Below are 17,500 nucleotides of genomic sequence, written 5' to 3' on the forward strand. Positions count from 1 at the left end.
CATATATAATATACATACACACATATACATATATATTTATAATACATACATATATATATAATACATACCTACATATACATATATACATACCTACATACATATATATATATACATACATACATATATATCATACATACATACATATATATATATATACATACATACATATATATATACATACATACATATATATATATACATACATATATATATATACATACATACATACATATATATATATATACATACATACATATATATATATACATACATACATATATATATATACATACATACATATATATATATACATACATACATATATATATACATACATACAATATATATATACATACATACATATATATATATACATACATACATATATATATACATACATACATATATATATACATACATACATACATACATATTATATATATACATACATACATATATATTATACATACATATATAGACAATACATACATACATATATATATATATACATACATACATATATATATATATACTACATACATATATATATATACATACATACATATATATATATAATATATCCATAACATATATCATATATATACATACATACTATTATATACTATATTATACATTAATACATTACATACATAATATATACATACATACATATTATATATACATACATTACATACTATATATAACATACATATATACCTATACTATTATTAACATATCATCTATATAATATACATACTACTATATATATACTTACATACTACATAGATATATATACTACTATACATATATATTATACATACATACCAGTATTATATACATACATACATATATATATATAATAACATACATATATACATATTATAGATATACATACATACATATATATAATACATACATACAATATATATATATACATACATACATACATACATACATACATATATTATATACATACATACATATATATATACATACATACATATATATATACATACATACATATATATATATATATACATATATACATATATATATATACATACATATATAATACAATACATACATATATATATATACATACATACATATATATACTATACATACATACATATATATATATACATACATACATACAATATATACATACATACATATAATATTATATACTATATACATATAATATATATACATACATACATATATATATATACATACAAAGATATATATATATATACATATATACATAATATATATATATTATATACATACACACATATAATATATATATATACATACACACATAATATATATATATACACACATATATATATATATATACATACACTATATATAATACATACACATATATATACATATATATATATACATATACATACATATATATATACATATACATACATATACATATGTACATATATATATATGTTTATATACATATACACACACACACATATATATATACATATACATACATATACATATGTACATATATATATATATGTTTATATACATATACACACACACACACACACACATATATATATATATATATATACACACACATATATGTATATATACATATATGTATATATACATATACACACACTTATATCATCATCATCATATATATATATATATGTTCCAACAGAGTTGGTTTGAAAGTCTAAATTCTTTGGCTGTTATCTTATAAATATGTTCCATCAAAACATTTGAGAAAGTCTCCAAACTTCAAAACTTTGGGTGTTCCAGGTTAAGTACCAGTCAAACAATTTGTCCATGAAAAGATGTCAGTTACATGAAAGAATAAATAACTCAAGCCCCAGCTGTTCAACTGATTTGAGACTGGGTAAAGCAGCAAACAAGAACATCAAAAAGTGTAAATACCAATAGATACACAATCACTGTTTTGTTGGCACTGATCAAGCACATGTATATCAGATTAATAATAATAATTTCATGAATAATAAATGATGACGATGACGATGATGACAATGTTGATAGATATTGGTAAAGATGATGATGATTTCACTGAATGCATTGATAATAAAAAAAAAAATTTTAACTGAGGAATAAAGGTTGTCTGAGAATTAGTATTGTAGCCTGTCCATTGGAGGAAATGTTTCATAGTAATTTGTGGTATAAATACAATGCTAATATTTTTGTAGGAAAGATGCTATAGTTAACAGAATGAACTTAGAATATTACCAGTACTTATTTTATCAACTCCAGAAGGGTAATGGGGTTGATCCTAACAGGCTTTGAATTTGGAACATAAAAGGCAAATAACAAAATAAATTAAAGCAGTTTAGCCCAACACACCATTTTGGCACTGTCATTTCTGCAACTTCAACATCAATAATATGGATTTCTAATATAATCACATGGCAAGTTCTATCTGAAAGATGGTCGATAGTGAATTGTACACAATACTCGATGGATATTTTAATATTTTCAACACTTGGAATTTAAACTTAAAATGTGTAGACGGCATAACTAAATACAACAAATCTCTGCCATCCAACACTCTTAATAGCAAGAATAAATATCATTTACAAAGGCACAAGGCTAACAATTTTGAAGAAGAGTAGCTAATTATATAGTTCACAGTATCTGATACTTATTTTATAGATTCTGGAAGGATAAAAGCCAACATTGGATTTGAACTCAAAACATAAAGAAATGCAATACCAATGAAGCAGGGATATGAAGTTTTAAATATTTTAGAAGGAGGTAAGATGCGATGTTAACACTCATCTGAAGAATATTTTTATAAATGAAATGGAGAAAATTTGATGATTGAAATCTTTATGTTTTGTCAATGGATATTAGTAACAGGGTGAATGGAAATGCTGAAAGCAGGGATTAAACACAAGAAATAATGTTAGGATATCTAGACACTGTCATTAGTATAATGTGCTCACAAACAAATAAGATATCTTGGTAGAAAAAAACAACCTTTCCTATACATTTAATGATGTGGGATTTAGAGTATTAGAATAAGAAAGCAAAACATTTTATTTATAATTATTTAGTCCAAGATGGAAAGTGCCCTGTAATTTACAGATCATCCCACCTTTATGAACAAGGCAGGTATTCCAGGGGTCTAGAATTCTAGAAAGACAGAATGTAAATATCAGTTTAGAGTGTGTAAAATAGTGGGAATGAAAATCATTAATGGTATAGTATTCATACTTTAATGGAAAACATTGCATGCAAAACGAGAGATAGACTCATTAAGAGTGAAGGGTAAATTGTATGGTGCTTCTGTGCAGAGTGCAGTGCTACATGGCAGTGAGGCGTGGGCCATGAACATAAGGGATCTGTGAAAGCAAAAAAGAAACAGGGTATGCATGCTTTGCTGGATGTGTTATGTCAACGTGTAGGAATGAGATTTGAACAAATCTGTCTAACTGGCTTAAAACTTGTCCAGATCACACCCTCTCTAATCACCCAGTTTAGAATTATCACACTCTATCTCTCCTATGCTTTTTCAGGTATGGAAGCACCTTTAGGACCTTACAATAGCAAGGTGCAATGAGAAAAAGTACTCAGTAAAATGTGCAATACTTATTCATATAGCAGTACCATCTTAAAGAAGCATCTCCATAAAAGTAATAAGTAAAACCTCCTAGAAATCAAAATCAACAAACCAAAATAATATCAGTATTCACTGGAGTTCTAGAAATTATAAGAAAAGAGAAAAATTCACTAACCATATGCCAGTTAACATCAATATCTACACAGTCCAGGAGATCGCCCTACTGGGAACAGCCAACATACTATGGAGAGTACTGTCAATTAAGTGACATCTTCCCTATGGTACAAAAGAAATTATGCCTTGAATAATAACAACAACATCAACAACAACAATAACAACAACAAAAATAATGATTTCAAATTTTTGCACAAGACTAGCAAGTTTGGGGGAGGGGTTAAGTTGATTACATCAACCCCAGTGCTCAACTGGTACTTATTTTATTGCCTCCTGAAGGAATGAAAAGCAAAGCCAACTTCGGTGGAATTTGAAGTCAGAACATAAAGACAGATGAAATGCCACTAAGCATTTTGCCCATCGAGTTAACAATCCTGCTAGCTCACAGCCTTCTTATGAATAATAATAATAATGATAATAATAATAATAATAATAATGATAATGATGACTATGATAACATTAATAATTCTTTCAACTATAGGCACAAGGCCTGAAATTTCGGGGGAGGGGACTAGTCAATTACATTGACCCCAGTGCTTCACTGGTACTTATATTATCGACCCCGAAAAGATGAAAAGCAAAATCAACCCAGGCAGAATTTGAACTCAGAATGTATAGACAGTTGAAATGCCACTAAGCATTTTACCCAGCATGCTAACAATTCTGCCAGCTTGCTTAATAACGACAACAACCACAACTTCAACAATAACAATCTTTTTTGACAAGATAGACTGTCTTAAATTTGCAGGTAAGTGGAGACAAAAAAAAATGACCAATTTACTGTGTATTTAGTATCCATGTTGTACTGGAACTACATAGCTTTGCTGATCCAATTAATTTAGTTCCAGGATTCAGTAACATAGTTCCTTACTCCATTACTTAAATACTTCTATCAAGCAAAATTCTACTGATACAGCTAGACAGCATACATGTGCAGTAAACATATGAATAGGACTCCATTCGGATATTCATTCTTACCCTTCACTTTATTGGTACTGCAGTTAGTAATGCATAGCTTGTCAATTTTCTGCTCTGAGTTCACAATCTTGTTACATGTTTAACTCTTTTGGTACCAACCCACCCTATGACAAAAACTTCCTTCTTTTAAAGTGATCTCATTTTACATATTCCATTAAAATTTCATGTGAATTTACACCAAACACCAGCTCAAAAATGGCAAAGTTAATTTGCTAAAATCTTCATTACTTGCAAAATAATTGGAAACAAAAGCCGTGTATTTCAGCAGAAATATTGTAATAAAAGGATTGACAACAATGGTTAGTGATCGCTGATAAGACAAAGTTAATCCATTGGATCCCCATTTCAAGTTACCTTGTTGATTAACTATGTCAGTGGTCCTCGACCAGGGTCCATATGGTCCTTGGGGGGGGGGTCTATATAAGAGTTTGTAGTTAATTTTAGGTGCAATAAAACTTTTTATATTTCTACAATTCATAAAATATTTTAACAATTTTTATAATACAATTCCTAATAATATTCAACTACAAAAATATAATCGGATTTTCTTAAACATTGAATAGATATGGGGGTGGAGTGCAGTAAAATAGGAATTAAAGATGTCCATAGGCAAAAGAATGGTTGAGGACCACTGAACTATGTTTCCTCTGCAAAACTGTTTATGAACCAAACGATATGATATTGTGTGTGTGCGCGCGCATACACATGCAGGTGTGTGCATGTAGAATACTACTGTATCTTTACAAACGGTACAGTCATCCTCCTGTCAGAACTCAATAGCACTCTGGTATTGGATTTTGGTACTTTTTGGATAGTGAGGTTACATGCTCTGGCATATAACACAAGTACACACACAACCAAGTTGAGATATAGTAAATGGTGATAAGAGAGATTAGTTAAAAAAAACAAAAAACAAAAGAAATTAATAGCTGAATTAATAAGCACTTATGACTTAGAATAATGAAGCTATTAAAGTTTTCTAGCTATCTAGATCCCTGTTTTGTATTTGGCTATTTTTCTTCATTATTTGAGTTTTTTTCAAAGTTGATATTAATTCAATAAAATGTTTAGTGTGCGTGTGTGTGTGTGTGTGCGTGTGTGAGAGAGAGAGAGAGAGAGCGGGAAAAAGAAAGAGAGCAACAAGTGTATTACTGATAGTGTATAGTTTAAAAGAAATTGTGCTTATTTGGAAGTAGTCACCTCCAGTACCAGTTGAAGCAAAAGCAATTTGATATTCACATTTGAAGGTTAAATATAGTTCAATGAACCAGTTCCAACAAGTTGCCAACTAAAACATCATAAAGAAACAATAAATTTGCCTTAAAAATCAATACAGTTTTGGTTTTAATGCTTTAGAGCAATTTATTTTATGAAATATTCTATTTGAAATTATTGTTAGTGAGAAAGACCTAGAGTGAACAGAACGTAAGCCGTCTCACAACCCATAAATTTATGACTTTCAATCGAAGTTGTCTCTCAGATATGTGTGACACACAGCCATGTATACACAGCAGATAATATGGTAACAGACAGATAACAAAAAAAAACCAACACAAAAAAAAACAAGAAATCAAGGAAGAAAATAAGCAACTAAAATGTCATACATATGCAAAAGTAACCAAAACAATATTGAAAACACAAGTTAATATATTTTGATAGTTTCAAACTCTCTAAACACACACACACACACAGGCGCACACACATGTGCATATACATACACGCACACAAAAAAATACCCACACATATTCTTTTACTTGTTTCAATCATTTGACTGTGGCCATGCTGGAGCACTGCTTAAAAGGATTTTTTAGTCAAACAAATCGACGACAGGACTTGTTCTTTGTAAGCCTAGTACTTATTCTATCACTCTCTTTTGCCAAACCGCTAAGTTATGGGAACATAAACACACCAACGCCAGTCGTCAAGCAAGGATAGGGGGTACAGACACAGACACACACACATGCATATATATACACACACACAAAATGGGTTTCTTTCAGTTTCTGTCTACCAAATTCACTCACAAGGCTTTGGTTAGCCCAAGGTGCCACATGGTGGGATTGAACCCAGCAAGCTTCTTACCACACAGCCACACCTGCACCTATATACATACATTTTACATAAACACATACACACACATGCACACACACAAACAGGCAGGAATAGTAAATGTTCAGGCATGGCCATGTGATTCACAAACATAATCCCCAGCTGCATGGATTCAGTTCAGCCCCACATCAAGAAAGTATCCTCCACTAGAGCCTGAAACCTGTGTGAGTCAGTTTGTGTGTGTGTGTGTGTCAGTGTGCATACATATGTGCATATACTTGCTTGCGTGTCTGTATATTCATTTACATATAGGCATCTAAGAAATGACATGCTGCAAAGTGATAACATTGTTCTCATTCTTCCTGTTAACAAATTGTCAGCTGACTTTGCAATTTTGAAGACATGTGAAATGAGAAACACCTGATTGAACACAGCAAAGAGATGGCAACGGAAAGGGCATCTTGCTACATTACTCACATGTTCTCTGCATTCACATCCGCTGTATATAATTCAAGCAGTAAGAAATTAAAAGAAAAAAATCACCTACGGGGCTGGGATTACATGCTTTTGTTTATAACTCAGTACACTCAAAAGAGATTTTATTTCAGAAGAAAAACGCAGTAACTTCATCAGTCTTTGTGCATTATGTATGACACATAGAGAGCAATATATATATATATATATATATATATATATATATATATATACATACAAATTTCAACTATATATTGTACGCTCATGTGGTCATACTAGTTTTTCACTGGACTCTTCCATTAATGAAATTCACTTCAAAACACCTCAACATTTGAACCTTTTTGAACTTTCAGTTTGACTGCTAAATCCACAAGTTTTTTTAATTCTCTCTCTGTTTATTTCCTCGTCTTCCTTTCTGTTGAAAAGCATAGGCTCAAAACGTAAAAAAGTTTCTCACTTTCCCAAGCGTCAAACTAATAAACCTGCTTGTTGTTTATAACCTGTCTTTGTCTTTTTGTTTTTCTGTAGATTTCAACTGTATATATATATATATATATATATATATATATATATATATAGATAGATAGATAGATAGATATACATACATACATGTGTGTGTGTGTGTGTGTATGTATATATATATATATACACACACTGCTTGCTAAGTCAACTTATTATCAAATAAAGCCCAATATTCTTCTAGCCATTGAAAATAATCTATTTTGAACCAAATCCAGTACCTAGCCTTTTCCACAGTAGTTCGGATATCAGTCATGGTGGTATTTACTTTATGATGAGTTAGGCCTAACGATAACAACAGTCATCTCACACTGTGTCCAACAACCCTCTATATCCAACATCTATTGGAAAATGCTCCACTTTCCAGCCTGCGTCTTCACATTCTTCAAGGAGGTTTACATAACAGTCAATCTTTCGGGCTTGAGCGGAACTTGACTAGATTCACAACTTTCTTTCTTTCACACCAAATTAAAATGTATGGGAAAGAGTACCTGGTACCCTGGTAAGTCTGTACTCAGACTCCCAATAGCTGTTCCACTTTGCATCGCTCAAAAGAAATTTGTTGTTCTTGAAACAGGTCCAGTCCTGAGCGCATGAAGGTAATGAAATCTCTAGCTTGTACTTTCAACAGTTTTTCACTGTTGTTGAGATCAATTTGGTTTTTTTTTATAGCACTGAAGATAACCTTAAGTCTCAGGTTGTGTCTCCGTGTATACCTGCTCAATGCTAGTGAACAGCTTTCCATGCTAGCATAGGTTGGACGATTTGACTGAGGACTGGTGAACCAGATGGCTGCATCAGGCTCCAGTCTTGATCTGGCAGAGTTTCTACAGCTGGATGCCCTTCCTAATGCCAACCACTCTGAGAGTGTAGTGGGTGCTTTTACGTGCCACCGGTACAAGGGCCAATCAGGCGGTACTGGCAACAGCTACGAAAAAATTGTGTTTTTTTTTACGTATCACCTGCACACTGGCACAAGTGCCAGTAAGATGACACTGGAAACGATCACACTCGAATGGTGCTTTTTACGTGCCACCGACATGAACGCCAGTTAGCCGCTCTGGCAACGATCACACTCAGATGGTGCTCTTAGTGCCCCACTAGCACGGATGTCAGTCATCGAATTTGATTTCGATTTCACTTGCTTCAACAGATCTTCGCAAGCAGTGTGCAATGAAAGGAAGGTATGCATAAGTGGGCTGGTTACACCCCTGACATAGGCCACAAGGTTATGGTCTCACTTGGCTTGCCGGGTCTTCTCAAGGACAGCATATTTCCAAAGGTCTCGGTCACTAGTCATTGCCTTGGTGAGGCCTAATGTTCGAAGGTCGTGCTTCACTACTTTATCCCAGGTCTTCCTGGGTCTACCTCTTCCACAGGTTCCCTCAACTGCTAGAGTGTGGTACTTTATCACACAGCTATCCTCATCCATTCTCGCAACATGACCATACCAGCACAGTTGTCTCTCTTGCACACCACATCTGATGCTTCTTAGTTCCAACTTTTCTCTCAAGGTACTTACACTCTGTCGAGTATGCACACTGATATTATATATATATATTATATATAACAAAGTGGAGTTGTATGGTACCGCACGAGTGGCATTATATATGAAAGACGGTTTGAAAATCCAATTAAGTAAATAAACATCTTTTAACCTTTAGTGTTCAAATTATTCTATCAAACATAATGCTTATTGATTCACATTGATTTGAATTAATCATGAATTATCACATATTTTCAAGATCTTGATGGTGTAATTACTTAATGTAGAATAACATTGTAGGGTAGATGTGAGGGCCTGGATCTGGTCAGTTTGAACATAAAACAGATTAAATATTTTGGCCGGATATGGCCAGTTTAAATACTAAAGGGTTAAAATTGCATTTTCAAACCTTCTTTCATATATATATATATATATATGCGCATATATATGTATATATGCATATATATATGCGCATATATATGTATATATGCATATATATATGTGCATATATATACATATGCATATATATATATATATATACATATGCATATATATATATATACATATATATAATATATATATATATATTATATATATATATATATACACATATGTATATATGCATATATAACACATATATATATGCATATATTATATATATACATATGTATATATGCATATATATATACACATATATATATATGCATATATATATATATACATATGCATATATATATGCATATATATATATATACATATATATATGCATATATTATATATATACATATGTATATATGCATATATATATACACATATATATATGCATATATTATATATATACATATGTATATATGCATATATATATACACATATATATATGCATATATTATATATATACATATGTATATATGCATATATATATACATATATATATGCATATATTATACACATATATATGCATATATATATGCATATATTATATATATACATATATATATGCATTATATACACATATATATATGCATATATATACACATATATATATATGCATATATATACACATATATATGCATATATTATATATATACATATGTATATATGCATATATATATACACATATATATATGCATATATTATATATATACATATGTATATATGCATATATTATAGATATACATATGTATATATGCATATATGCATATATATATGCATATATTATATATATATACATATATATATGCATATATATACACATATATATATGCATATAATACACATATATATATGCATATATATACACATATATATGCATATATATATATAATATATATGCATATATATATATATTATATTATATATATATATATATATATATATATATGCGGGGCATATATTATATTATATATATTTCTTTTCTTTTAAGGATTAAATAAAAAGACACCAAACGGAAAATATGACATACCAGTATATATATATAATTTTAAAAAAACGTGTGGTAAATAAACAAAACAAGCATATACTAAATACTCAAGTGATCCTGTGTATTCTGTTCACCTGTGTATTTAGTACGTTTGTTTATTTACACGTTTTTTTTTAATTAAATATATGTAGATATGTCATATTTTCCATTTGTTGTCTTCTTTTTATTTAATCATGAAAATAGTATTTATGTAACCCTTGCAGACCTTACTTTTTTACGCATATTTACACATATATATATATACACATATACATATATATAGAGAGAGGGAAAGTGTTTTTGTATAGATGTTGTATATTTAGAATAATAAGGTATATTAAATATATGAATATATGAATATGTATGAATACATCATCGTTATCATTTAACATCCATGTTTTTTATGGTTAGATGCTGTACAGCAATGGCTAGGTGCCACCTGCACTACTAAAATCACTATGCAGTCTGCGTACATATATATATATCTGGGGTAGGTGAGGTAGTCAGCTTAGTACAAGAGAATGAAGGGATTACTTGGAGGGGGGAGGTGATAGCAGAGCAAGTTCATGCAGAGGGACCTGCATCAATATTCATATCTACTAGGGGAAAATTGGGAGACTATGACTATGATGGAGGGGGGGGGGCATGATTTTGAAGGATTTTAGTTGAAGAAATTAACCACAGTACTTTTGCGTTTTTCTTTTTTTAGAATCTAGTACTTATTTTATCAGTCCTTTTGCTGAAGCACTAAGTTACAGGGATGTAAGCAAACCAATACTAGCTGTCAGATGCTGGGGTAGGAGGTGACTAACAGACACAAATACACACACATTGACATATATATATATATATTATTAGTGAATTGAAGAAATGGAGTTGAACGAAGATTGAACAGAAATCGTTTTATTTCATTCTACACGTGAAATAAAACGATTTCTGTTCAATCTTCGTTCAACTCCATTTCTTCAATTCACTAATAATATTAAAATTCAATTATCCGCACCAACGCACGGTTGCAACACCATATGGTTGTACCTCCAACCGTGCTGTCTTCTGCTGTGATTTTTGCTACCAAGGTATCGGTTAAACTTTTGATTAATCTGCAACAAGATTATCATCTTTCTATTTCACATTATATATATATATATATATATATACATATATATATATATATATATATAATACATACATATAATACATATATATATATACATACATATATATATATATATATAGATATACATACATACATATATATATAGATATACATACATACATACATATATATATATATATACATACATACATATATATATATATATATTACATACATACATATATATATATATACATACATATTATATATATATATACATATATATATATATAATATATATACATACAACATATATATAGATATATATACATACATACATATATATATATATACATACATATATATACATACATATACATATATATATATATATATATACATACATATATATATATACATACATATATATATATATATATATATATATATATATATTATATATATACATATATATATAATACATATATATATAATATATATATATATATATATACATACATACATACATACATACATACATACATATATACATGTATTTGCAAATGCTTGTATACAAGGGGCTACCAAATTCTCTCGGGAGAGAGAATTGGGAGACAAAAAGGAAAGGGGTGAATGTCATGAAAGCAGTGAGATAAAGGAGAGGTTGGAGGGAAAAGAATAGCATTGAGGTGGGGTGGGGAAGAGGATGGAAACAAGGAAAACATACTGGACAGAAAGGGTGAAGGGGAGGCAGGGGGAAAAGCAGCAGGCTTAATCACACAGCTATTATCTATCTATCTGTGTGTGTGTGTGTGTGTGTGTGTTATATAAATATATATAAATAGATTATATTATGTGAAAGTTATTAACAAGAAAATTAGAAAGCAGCTCACAATGTACAGAAGTATGCATCTCCAATCAAATGTGGATCGGTTATACTGGAAAAGAGCAGGAAGAAAGGGTTAATGGGTATCAAAGAAGTATTCAAACTAGAAGACACGGTTGCCAGCCATTAAAATAAAGAAAAATTTCTTTTTAAATATCTTAAAAGGAAGAAATTTTCCTTGAAGATGTAATAAATGAAAGAGGACTATTTATAGAATTTGTAAAGCCCAAAAAGAGTGAAAAGAGAAATATATTGAAAAGTGAGCATCAACAATGAAAAAACAAAAGAAAACTTCATTCAGTGGTTTTCAAAAACACAAAAGAAATAAGGTATGACAATAACAGCTGGTAATAGTTTTAAAAAATAGTATTAAAGAAACCAAGGGAATTACTTTGGCAGCACAAGAACAGACCTAAAGGTAAAATGGATGAAGATCTTGATACAAGAGGACTGTTCACCCAATGCAAAATATGTAATGATTCAGATGAGACTCTAGCTCATATTTTATGAGGATGTTCACAGTTAGTAGAAAATTAATACAATAATTAGAGGCATGCTAAGATTGCAACAATAAAAGACAGAAAATTTTGCAGGAAATTTAGTTTTGCATGCATATAAAAGTGCTTTGACTATTTTCTGAGAATAGAAAGAACGACCCTTAAAACAATTTGAGGTTTTTAGGGGATCTTCCAATTTAAACCAAAAGGAGAAAAGAGTACAACAGGCAAGATATCATAGAAGAAACTATGTATTGTAATTGATATGGCATGCCCATTTGTTACTAGAATTAAAAAAAAAAAATAGAATGGAAAAAAAAGAATATTGTACCGATGGAGTAGAAGTCCTCAAACACTGGAACAAATAAATTAAGAAAGTCATGATCCTATCAGTTATCCTTATGACCTTCAGAACTGTAACAAAGAACTTTGATCACAAACCTGGAAAAACATGATCTTAATTTGGAAGTGGGTTCAATATAGAAAACATGTCTACTAGGGTCAGCAACAATTAACCAGAGTCTTCAGCAGAAAATAATAACAGAAATGAAAATCAAAAGAAACTTTTATATAATCAAGAAACAAAGCATTCCTCATCCCATTCCTCACTGTGTGGTTCAACAGGAAGTATAACTAAACCAGGCACAACACCAATACCACAAGACAATAGAGTAATAATAATGAGCTCTCATTTGGACACATGGTCAGCAATTTTGCGGGAGGGAGTTAGTCAGTTATACTGACAACAGTACTTGATGGGTACATTATTTGATTACCCTGTAAGGATGAAAATGGACCAAAGTGAGATCTAGACTCAGAATGTAAGAGTAAAAACAAAAACTACAAGATACTTTGTTCAGCACTCAGATGATTCTATCAGTCCACCACCCTCGACCATAACAATAATCATCATCATCATCATTTAATGCCCATCATCCATGTTAGCATGGGTTGGACAGTTTGACCAGGGCTGGCAAGCTGAGGGGTTGCACCAAACCCCAGTCTGATTTGGCATGGTTTCTATGAGTGGATGCTCTTCCTCATGCCAACCACTCGGAGTAGTGTGATGTGATGATAAATATTTTCACTTAATTCTTAATTCTGCGGCATTAAATAGATGGGGTATGATTATTTGTCTGATTAAAACCCTCATTACTTAGTAATCAGAAATAACATGGCCATCAAGTTCTATTAACTATTATGGCGTAGTAAACTGAGGTACGACAATGAAATCCTGAATTGGTTGTCCAATTCTCTTATCTATTAGACTTCTACATATTAAACAAAAACATAACTAAGCGAAGAGTGAAATCAACTAACACTAAATAGATTTCCTTTAATAAACAAACTTATAATGTTTCTACAAAATGCTGGTGGAGGAGGAGTGAAACAGAAAATTTTTAAGTGGCTATTCATAAAGAGATGAAATTTCTGATCACACTACAGCAAAACTGTAAAAAAATATTGGATATGTGAATTGTATTCTCACAATTGTTATTGGAACAGACAGGAAGAGATAAGGCATGAACATGAATTAGATATGTTCTAAGAATGTTGTGACTTAAGGAAAATTGGCCAAAGACTGATGTTACTATGAACAACAGGTGGCATAGCATTGACAATCAAGGTCAACAGCATCAAGCTAAATGCCTTGTGGTATTTGTTCTAGCTCTCTATATTCCAAGTTCAAATCCTGCAACAGTCACTGTTGCCTTTCATACCTTCAGGTTTGAAGAAATAAAATACCTTCAAAATTGCTGGTCTTGGGCTCTGATTAGCTGAGCAATTAGGCTGACAGCAATATCAACAGATATGCATGAAATACTGCAAGAACAAATATTTATCAATGAGTTAACAAAAATATTTGGTTAGTAATTCAAACATATCATTTGAAAAAGGAAACTCAAACAGCTACCGTTTCATAAGATAGATGAGAAGAGTCAAAGATTTAGTAGAGATGGAAGCTATGTGTACATAGGATGAAACATTAGGAAACTATGTGTTTATTTTCTCTGGATCATTAAGTTATTTCAGATATAGCCATACAGTATCATAACATCACTACTATTCTGGGATTCCAGAGGAAAAGCATTCATTAAAATAATCAAGAAAGAAGCTGCAAGCACAAGCAAACATTTCTAAAGTATACAATAGTGACAAAAAAAATTTTAAAAAATTAGAGATTCGTTGTATTTTGTTTATGGTGAAGAGATTGTTGGATCTAAATATTTTCATGACCCATAAAATGCTTCAGAGCAAAAATCACATGATCCAACAAAGTTCAAATGGAACAATGACAGAAACAACTTCATTTTGTTATCATTCAGTGGAAGGCGGTCTTACAGTAAATCTTTAACGATACTCTTCATTAATCATCTAAATATTATGCATACAGAAAATGTCTGCATTAAAAGATGGTGGAGGTAATCTCTTTTAAATAGCATTTAAGACAAACACAATTTTCCATCAATGGGTTTTCTTAGACATTAAAAAGTGAAATACAGAGAATGGTTGCAATGGATAAGTTGAAGTGAGAGGCCTGTAAATACTGAGGAGATGAATGGAACTGAGGTTTAGCTTAAGCTTCTGTAAGAAATACTTAAAGAGAAGTCCAACTGGAAATAGTAGCTAAATATTCCTTATTCTACCATCTTAAAAAAAAAAGAAATTAAGGCACACTTTGTGCAAAAAAAAAAATGATGTGTTGGTGATGACTGGAACTCCCTTATCCCTTTTGATACCAACCCCTTAGACCAGCCTTGGTTCTATGATATAAATTTCCTATTTTACAGTGATCTACTTGAAACCTTCCCTCAAAATTTCATGTTAATTTATGTTCCACACACCATCTTATGATGACAAAATTACTAGATTCTTGATTACTTTCAAAATTAATTGAAACAAAAGCACAGTATCAAAACAAATATGGTAACGAAAGGCTTGGGCATGCTGGTGTACTTGTGGACTCACTGGACAAGGGTGTTGAGCATTCCCGATATCTGAGCAGGAGGACAAAAGTTTGGGTCTTCAGGTCTCTAGTCCTCTCTGTCTTGCTCTACAGTTGCAAGACCTGGATGCAGTTCTGCAACCATTGGATGAATTTGATCAGGTAAAATGCTTAAATAGTCTTGACTATTAATTCTGTCATAAAGGGAAACCATTAGGCCAGTGGATTTCCAAGATATAGCCTCTCCAGATCATCACAGATCTTCTATGATTAACAGTTGGAAGAAGGCAGTCTGGGTCAAATGCTACTTTTGGCTGTCTCCACACATATACTCAGTTGGTGGTTGGAAATAGGATAAGCGATGACTCGGCCGAGAAAATAACATTCTTCCACTGCCCTAGAGACCAATTCTGTAGGTTTTTACTCCTTCAAATGCTTTGCAACATTTTTGAAAGTAGTGGATTTCTCATTACAGTCATCCTATGAAATCCGGCTTTGGGCAGCACCCAGCGAACAGTTTTTGTGGAAACTGGGTTCTCAAGGTGGTCATTAAGATCTGCAGTAATTCTGGGAGCTGTACTTTCGTGATCCTTTCTAACAATTCAGATAAGTGACTGACGGTCCTTATCTGAAAGTTTTGGTTTTCTTCATACATATACATACATGCATATACATGCATATACATACATATATATACATACATATACATACATATATATACATACATATACATATATATACATATGTATACACATATACATATACATACATACATATATACATATACATACATACATATATACATATACATACATACACATATATATATACATACATACATAAATATATACATATATACATATACATATATACATATACATACATACACATACATACATACACATAATATATACATACATATACATACAATAAATTCAGGGTGAATACTTAATATAACAGATGGTTTAAAGCTCTGCGGCTGAAGAGAGCTTTAAACCATCTGTTATGTCGATTACACATTGATGTAAGAATAGGTTGTTTTATAAAGCTTGAAACACGTGTACCGCGACATCCTTTGTGTTCTGTTTTTTATTTCATTTGATATATATACATACATATATATATATACATATATATACATACACATACATAAACACATCTATACATATGTATATATACATATGTATATATATATTTATACATACATATATATATATGGTGGACGCACAATGGCCCAGTGGTTAAGGCAGTGAACTTGTGGTCGTAGAATCTTTGTTTCAATTACCAGACCAGGCATTGTGAGTGTTCATTAAAGCTCCAGCAGGGGCTGGTGGTAAACCTTACCGTCCACTTTC

General features: G+C 31.0%; 2 protein-coding genes across 4 annotated transcripts in view; both read right to left on the reverse strand.

Annotated features, from left to right (window-relative positions):
* Positions 1-3,858, reverse strand: part of LOC115218369 (zinc finger protein 236) — an 82,791-nt gene extending 78,933 nt beyond the window's left edge. Inside the window, exon 1 of the mRNA XM_029788137.2 lies at positions 3,756-3,858. The gene's annotated coding sequence lies outside the window, so the exon portion shown is untranslated. The remainder of the gene's footprint in view (positions 1-3,755) is intronic.
* LOC115218584 (fibrillin-1) overlaps positions 1-17,500 on the reverse strand; it is a 653,797-nt gene that overhangs the window by 561,467 nt on the left and 74,830 nt on the right. The gene's annotated exons all lie outside the window — the stretch shown is intronic.

This window comes from Octopus sinensis, linkage group LG13, assembly GCF_006345805.1.
Source record: "Octopus sinensis linkage group LG13, ASM634580v1, whole genome shotgun sequence".
In the NCBI taxonomy this organism is placed as follows: domain Eukaryota; kingdom Metazoa; phylum Mollusca; class Cephalopoda; order Octopoda; family Octopodidae; genus Octopus; species Octopus sinensis.